This window comes from Chiloscyllium plagiosum, chromosome 10, assembly GCF_004010195.1.
Source record: "Chiloscyllium plagiosum isolate BGI_BamShark_2017 chromosome 10, ASM401019v2, whole genome shotgun sequence".
NCBI classification, from domain to species: Eukaryota; Metazoa; Chordata; class Chondrichthyes; order Orectolobiformes; family Hemiscylliidae; genus Chiloscyllium; species Chiloscyllium plagiosum.
The window spans coordinates 87,863,470-87,871,814 of NC_057719.1; the positions used below are offsets into that span (position 1 = coordinate 87,863,470).

General features: G+C 46.9%; 1 protein-coding gene across 3 annotated transcripts in view; it reads right to left on the reverse strand.

Moving 5' to 3' along the window:
• Nucleotides 1-6,868, reverse strand: part of LOC122553999 (serine/threonine-protein kinase PAK 4-like) — a 63,907-nt gene extending 57,039 nt beyond the window's left edge. For 2 of the 3 annotated variants that reach the window (XM_043698487.1, XM_043698485.1), the window contains exon 1: nucleotides 6,821-6,868. The gene's annotated coding sequence lies outside the window, so the exon portion shown is untranslated. Of the gene's footprint in view, nucleotides 1-6,506; nucleotides 6,692-6,820 lie in introns of those variants that run through there. The other variant, XM_043698486.1, reaches the window with a different exon arrangement.
• Between the last annotated feature and the right edge of the window lie 1,477 nt (nucleotides 6,869-8,345).

Here is an 8,345-nt window from a genome sequence, read left to right on the forward strand (position 1 = left end):
GATGGAAGAAGATAGAGGGTAGTAGTTGATGGCAAAGGTTCATCTTGGAGTGCCGTCACTAGCGGTGTTCCGCAAGGATCTGTTTTGGGACCATTGCTGTTTGTCATTTTTATAAATGACCTGGAAGAGGGGTTAGAAGGTTGGGTGAGCAAGTTTGCGGATGATACGAAAGTCGGAGGAGTTGTTGACAGTGAGGAAGGATGTGGCAGGTTACAGCAGGATATAGAGAAGCTGCAGAGCTGGGCAGAAAGGTGGCAAATGTAATTCAATGTAGCTAAGTGTGAGGTGATTCACTTTGGGAAGAATAACAAAAAGATGGGGTACTGGGCTAATGGTCGGATACTTGGTAGTGTGGATGAGCAGAGGGATCTTGGTGTCCATGTACACAGATCTCTGAAAGTTGCCACCCAGGTAAATAGTGCGGTGAGGAAGGCATATGGCGTACTGGCTTTTATTGGTAGAGGAATTGAGTTCCGGAACCCTGAGGTCATGTTGCAGTTTTATAAGACTCTGGTGCAGCCTCATCTGGAGTATTGTGTGCAGTTTTGGTCGCCATATTATAGGAAGGATGTGGAGGCACTGGAGCGGGTGCAGAGGAGGTTTACCAGGATGTTGCCTGGTATGGTAGGAAGATCGTATGAGGAAAGGCTGAGGCACTTGGGGTTGTTTTCATTGGAGAAAAGAAGGTTTAGGGGTGACTTGATAGAGGTGTACAAGATGATTAGGGGTTTAGATAGGGTTGATCATGAGAACCTTTTTCCACATATGGAGTCAGCTATTACGAAGGGTCATAGCTTTAAATTAAGGGGTGGTAGGTTTAGGACAGATGCTAGGGGTAGATTCTTTACTCAGCGAGTCGTGAGTTCATGGAATGCCCTGCCAGTAGCAATGGTGGACTCTCCCTCTTTATGGGCATTTAAGCGGGCATTGGATAGGCATAGGGAGGATAGTGGGCTAGTGTAGGTTAGGTGGGCTTGGATCGGCGCAACATCGAGGGCCAAAGGGCCTGTACTGCGCTGTATTTTTCTACGTTCTATGTTCTAAATGAATCTACCGTGCCTGCCTCTATGACCTCTGCTGGCAACGTGTTCCAGGCACCTACCACCCTCTGTGCAAAGTCCAATTCTCAGAAGCTGGTAAGTGCAATGACTTCACTGGATGATCAAGGTCAGTCAATGTCACCTTGGTACAATATCTGCTACCCACTGCACTCTGCACCACTCACATTGCTCAATACCCCCAGACGCACAATACTCTGCATCAGCAAGTGACAGTCTACTGGTATTATTGCTGGGCTGTTAATTCATGTACCTGGGGATCTGGGTTCAACTGCAGCCCATGGCAGATGGTGGAATTTGAACTCAATTTTTTGTTTAAAAATCTGAAATTAATGATGACCATGAAAAGACTGTTGGACAAACTGGTTAATAGTCCTTACCTGGTCTGCCTAAATGTGACTCCAGACCGATAACAATGTGTTTGACTCTTCACTACCCTCTTGCCAATTAGGGATGGGCAATACATGCCCTCATCTGGTGAATGAATTGTACAAAATGGAATTGTTCCACCTTACCACCACCGCAAGGCTCACCCTCTCTCCGCCACCTCCCCCCCACCCCCCACTCACCCTCAGAGCCTTACCACCACTGCAAGGCTCACCACACCCCCAGCTCAACTAGGCAAAAGTGAGGACTGCAGATGCTGGAAACGAGAGTTTAGATTAGAGTGGTGCTGGAAAAGCACAGCAGGTCAGGCAGCATTGGAGGAGCAGGAAAATCGATGTTTCGGGCAAAAGCCTTTCAGGAATGAAGATTCCTGATGAAGGGCTTTTGACCGAAACGTCGATTTTCCTGCTTCTCGGATGCTGCCTGACCTGCTGTGCTTTTCCACCACCACTCTGATCTAAACACCCCCAGCTCAAGACTTCCATAAAATGGCCAGCTACTCAGCAACACCCTAAGACATTGCATAGGCTCACTGTACGGTTCGCCTTTTCTCTTGCAGGAGAAATTCACACTTGGCGCTAAGTGAGCTACAGAGAGAGAGTGGTGAACAAGCACACCGACATCTCCTGAGCTGCTAGGAGGACAGGTTGCTGCAAACTGTTGGAATAGCAACTAACCAGTTTCTTCAATTCCACCGCAGCCTCATCCCACTCACTGGTGTAAAATGAACAACACTGGACTCTTGCTTTTCACACTCTCCAACCAACACCCCTCCCTCCGCTCCCTCCACCCACACCCCCAGTCCCAACTCCTTCCTTCATACCAACTCTTCCTTTGTCTGTTCTTGCATTCAGATGCCCAGAGCCTTGCTTGACACCATCCTTAGCTGCCTCACCTCAGAGGGTACCAGATGCCAGATGCAGAAAACCCTGCCATCAATTCAGACAGCGACGGTCACCCACGCAGGACAATGCAGGACAGATGGGGAGTCTCTGGATGTACATCCAGGAGAGGGTGGCGGGGTGGCAGATCTAGTGTGAAGTGGGCAGTGACAGCTGGGATCTAATGTCATTGGGGTAAAATCCTGGAATTCCCTCTCTAAGGGCAGGTGGACTGCAGCAGTTCAAGATGGCAACTCACCACCACCTTCTCAAGGGGCAACTATGGACAGGCAATAAATGCTAGGCCAGCTGACATGGCAAAGTCGGTGAATCTTGTTTTTTCCTGTCTGCTGTGGACTTTGTTTCTGGAAGAGAATTCAGCAAGCGACCATGCTGTGGGATGGCAAGGCTGGAAATAGTGAAGCAATGGGCAGGAATTAAAGAGAATCCAGAGACTGAATACCCAATGTTGAGGAGCCTATCCACAGTAATGAGGCACTGGATGTCTGATGTGCCATTCTAGAGGGTACAACCTACCTTTGAGTTTGGACACACACTCTAACTAATACTGATAGTTCCTTCCTCGAAGCCATGCGAACAGGATAGTCTCTGATGTTCCTGGCGATCATTACACGCAGTCATGGTGGAGCCATGAATATAGAAACATAAAGGAGAGGCTTTTGCAGTGCACTAGTAGTGTCCCTACCTTTGAGGAGAAAGTGAGGTCTGCAGATGCTGGAGATCAGAGCTGGAAATGTTTTGCTGGAAAAGCGCAGCAGGTCAGGCAGCATCCAGGGAACAGGGAAAATAGAAGGGAAAATAGAAGGGCTTATGCCCGAAACGTCGATTCTCCTGTTCCCTGGATGCTGCCTGACCTGCTGCGCTTTTCCAGCAACACATTTCCAGCTCCCTACCTTTGAGCCAGGTAGGCCTGGGTTCACATCCTGTCTGCTCTGGATGTGGGTCATAACACATGAACAGATTGGTTAGAAAATGTCTGTCAGGAAAGAGGAGCAGACGTAGGCCATTCAGCCCCTCAAACCTACTCTACAATCCACTCTGCTCAGCCCCACCTCTCCCCTATTTTTGCTGTACAATAAACACAATGCCTGCAGATGCTGGGAATCTGAAACAAAAACAGGGAATGCTGGATAAATTCCACAGGGCTGGCAGCATTGGGAGAAAGAAAATAGAGTTAATGCTTCTAGTCCAGTTTCTGCATGGTTCTGGTGAAGGGTCACAGGATGTGAAATATTAACTCTCTTTCTCTCTCCAACTGCGGCCTGACATGTTGAGTTTTCCAGTACTCTCTTGTTTATTTTTGCCTACATCTCTCAATTCCCATAGAGATAAAAATCTGTCAACACCCCTGTGTACTTAGAACATGGAACGTTACAGCACAGTACAGGCCCTTCGGCCCTCGATGTTATGCCGACTTGTGAAATTAATCTGATGCCCATCTAACCTACACTGTTTCATTATTATCCATATGTACATATGTATGTCCAATGTCCATTTAAATGCCCTTAACATCGGCGAGTCTACAGGCAGGCCGTTCCACACCCCTACTTCTCTCTGAGTAAAGAAGCTACCCCTGACATCTGTCCTAAATCTATCACCCCTCAATTTAAAGCTATGTCCCCTCGTGTTAGCCTTCACCATCCGAGGACAAAGGCTCTCACTGTCCACCCTATCTACTTCTCTGATTATCTTATATGTCTTGATTAAGTCACCTCACAACCTTCTTATCTCCAATGAAATTAGCCTCAGTTCTCTCAGCCTTTCCTTGTAAGACCTTCCTTCCATACCAGGCAACATCCTAGTAAGTCTCCTCTGAACACTTTCCAAAGCTTCCACATCCTTCGTATAATGTGGTGGCCAGAACTGCACACAATACTCCAGGTGCAGCCTTACCAGTATCTTGTACAGTGAAGCATGGCCGCGTGGCTCCTAAAATTAATTCCCCTACCAATAAACACCAACACACCATATGCATTCTTAACAACCCTATCAACCTTGGTGACAACTTTCAGGGATTTATGCACCTGGACACCAACTTCTCTATGTTCATCTACACTGCCAAGAATTTTACCATTAGCCCAGTACTCTGCATTCCTGATATTTCTGCCGAACTGAGCTACCTCACACTTTTCCCCATTAAACTCTATTTGCCACTTCTCAGCCCAACTCTGCATCTTATCTATGTCCCTCTAAACCTCAACATCCTTCGACACTATCCACAACTCTACTTACCTTAGTGCCATCTGCAAATTTACTAACCCATCCTTCTACGCCCACATCCAGATCATTTATAAAAATGATAAACAGCAGTGACCCCAAAACAGATCCTTGCAGCACACCACTGGTAACTGAGCTCCAGAATGAACATTTCCATCAACCACCACCCTCTGTCCTCTGTCAGCCAGTCAATTTCTGATCCAATTCACTAAGTCACCTTCAATCCCGAAACTCTGTATTTTATGCAATAGCCTACCAAGTGGAACCTTATCAAATGCCTTACTGAAGTCCATATACACCACATTAACCACTTTAGCTTCATCCATCTGTTTTGTCACCTTCTCGAAGAACTCAATAAGGTTAATGGGGCAAGACCTACCCTTCACAAAACCGTGTTGACTATCCCTAATCAAATTATTCCTTTCCAGATGATTCTAAATTCTATCTCTTATAACCTTTTCCAACACCTTACCCAAACCGAAGTAAGGCTCATTGGCCTATAATTTCCCCGAGTTGTCTCAACTCCCCTTCTTAAACTAGGGACAACATTTGCTATCCTACAGTCTTCTGGCACGACTCCTGTCAACAATGATGAAATCAAGATCAAAGCCAAAGGCTCTGCAACTTACTCCCTGACTTCCCAGAGAATCAGAGGATAAATCCCATCCGGCCCAGGGGTCTTATCTATTTTCAGTTGTTCCAAAATTGCTAAAACCTCCTCGTTGTCAACCACAATCCCATCTAATCTAGTAGCCTGTATCACTGTGTTCTCACTAACATTGCTCTTTTCCAATGTGAATACTGATGAAAAGTATTTATTAAGCGCTTCCACTATGTCCTCAGATTCCACACACAACTTAGTACTATGATCTTTGGTTGGCCCTAATCTTTCTCTAATCATTCTTTTATTCCTGATATACCTATAGAAGGCCTTAGGGCTTTCCTTGATCCTCACCGCCAACAACTTCTCATGTCCCCTCCTGACTTCTTAGATCTTTTAGATCTTTTCTGGCTAACTTCTAACTCTTTAGTAAACCATGGCTCCCTCTCTCACCAACTATCTTCCTGCCTGACAGGTACGTACTTATCAAGGATCCACAGTAGCTGTTCCTTGAACAAGCTCCACATTTCAATTGTGTCCATCCCCTGCAGTTTCCTTCCCCATCCTATGTATCCTAAATCGTGCCTAATCGCATCATAATTGCCTTCCCCCCCTCCCCCAGTTATACCTCTTTCCCTGTGGTATATACCTATCCCTGCTCATTGCTTTTGTAAACATAACCTAATTATGGTCACTATCACCGAAGTGCTTACCTACCTCCAAATCTAACACCTAGCTGGGTTCATTCTCCTGTACCAAATCCAATATGGCATTGCCCCTTGTTGGCCTGCCTACATACTGTGTCAGAAAATCCTCCTGCACACATTAAACAAAAACTGACCCATCTAAACTACTTGAATTATTGTATTCCCAGTCAACAGTACCAGTATTCCCACTTTTTTGGAGGGGGGGTCAGTATTTATAGATTGGTTAGGGGGCTGTGTCAGTATATACAGACACCTTCTCAGGGCCCCCTGTGAACACGGACACGCTCTTAGGTACCCCTGTAAATACAGACGCACACTCAGAGACTCCTCTAAATATAGACACACTCTTAAACACTCCTGGAAAAACAGGCGCATTCTCAGGGACAACTGTAAATATATACATTTTGTAAATACACAGACCCTTGGGAACATCTGCAAATACAGGCAGTACCATTAGAGACCCCTAATATGCAAAGATCGATCTTCAGAGGAGAAATGTAGCGCCAGCCCCCTCCCCATACTGCAATTTCTGACTGTGGGTGAATATGTGGCAGCGAGTTGCATAACTGCAACTTTCACTTCGCACCCAATTGCAACAGCACCTCCCCTCTCACACCCCAACTCCGGAGTCTACCTTCTCTTTCTCCGTACGCTGCAGCCCCGTGCGAAAGCACCACCACGAGGTGTGCAGGCACACACCGAAGGATTCGTGGTCTCTCTCAGCAGCTGAGGCTTGCGTTCAGAGCCAGCAGTGACTTGAAGCAGAAACTCCAGCTGCCTGTCAGAATCCCAGAACCTGCAGCTCAGGTATCTCGCATAGCTGCCTAAAACTTCAACCACCACCCTCTGCCGCTACGTCAATCCCGGCATCTACCTGAAAGATTTTCGCTTTTCAGTATGTGTGTGTTTCAGAGACAGAGAGAGAGAGAGAGAGAGAGTTTTACTCACCGTTCGATGCCTGGCTGTGGGAGCGTGCACCAGCCTGTGTTTGTAGTCTCTGACTCATTGCATGCTCCTACTTGTACAAATATTCTAGAAGAGGAGCCTCCTTGCAGATTACGAGTCTTCGGCAACTGGTTCACCAATCAGCAGAGGCTCCTTAGCAAATTCCCCGGGACGCTCACAAAAGCCCCTCCACACAACTCAGGACCCTCCACCCGGGACCCACGCCCCTCTCCCGTTTACCTTTCTTTCCTACATCCCTGCCTCCTGCTCCCAATGACCTTTCTGCTGGTTGAGATGGTGAGTCAATAGACAATAGGTGCAGGAGTAGGCCATTCTGCCCTTCGAGCCTGCACCACCATTCAATTTGATCGTGGCTGAGCATCATTAATCAGTATCCTGTTCCTGCCTTATCTCCATAAGCCTTGATTCCACAATCCTTGAGAGCTCTATCCAACTCTTTCTTAAATGGATCCAGAGACTGGGCCTCCACTGCCCTCTGGGGCAAAGCATTCCACACAGCCACCACTCTCTGGGTGAAGAAGTTTCTCCTCATCTCTGTCCTAAATGGTCTACCCCGTATTTTTAAGCTGTGTCCTCTGGTTCGGCACTCACCCATCATGTTTTCTGCCTCCAGAGTGTCCAATCCTTTAATAATCTTATATGTCTCAATCAGATCCCCTCTCAGTCTTCTAAACTCAAGGGTATACAAGTCCAGTCGCTCCAGTCTTTCAGCGTAAGGTAGTCCCACCATTCCAGGAATTGACCTCGTGAACCTACGCTGCACTACCTCAATAGCCAGAATGTCTTTCCTCAAATTTGGAGACCAGAACCGCACACAATACTCCAGGTGTGGTCTCACCAGGGCCCTGTACAGCTGCAGAAGGACCTCTTTGCTTCTATACTCAATCCCTCCTGTTATGAAGGCATTTCACCCTGCCACCCAGCTTAGTATCATCAGCAAATTTGCTAATGTTATTAATAATACCATCAGTCAGCTCCATAACTCTACTGGGGCTACAGGCAGGACAAAGTCATGGAGCCATACGGCAAGGAAACAGATCCTTCGGCCCGCCTTGTTCATGCCGACCAGGTTTCCTAGACTGAACTAGCCCCACTTGCCTGCGTTGGGCCCATGTCCCTCTAAACCCTTCCTATTCGTGTATCTGTCCAAATGTCTTTTAAACGTTGTAACTGTACCCGTCTCCACCACTTCCTCTAGCAGCCCGTTCCTATCACAAACCACCCTCTGTGTGAAAAAGATGCCTTTTAGATCTTGTGGATGCCATGGACTGGGGCTGAGGTTGTTTTATTGGGTCCCAAGAGTGTAAAGGTTAATACACGGCAGGACATTCCCAAATTAGTGTTCACCTTGATGCCCTCCCAGACTCTCAGCTGAGGGGAATGCAGCCAAATCTGAATGCACAAAGAGTGTCCGCAGATAATGAATAACCTGGAATAACAGTGAAGAAATATTTCCTGTCTTCAGCTAACATTTGGTTCAGATTTGCTTTCGTGTTTACCTCTTAGT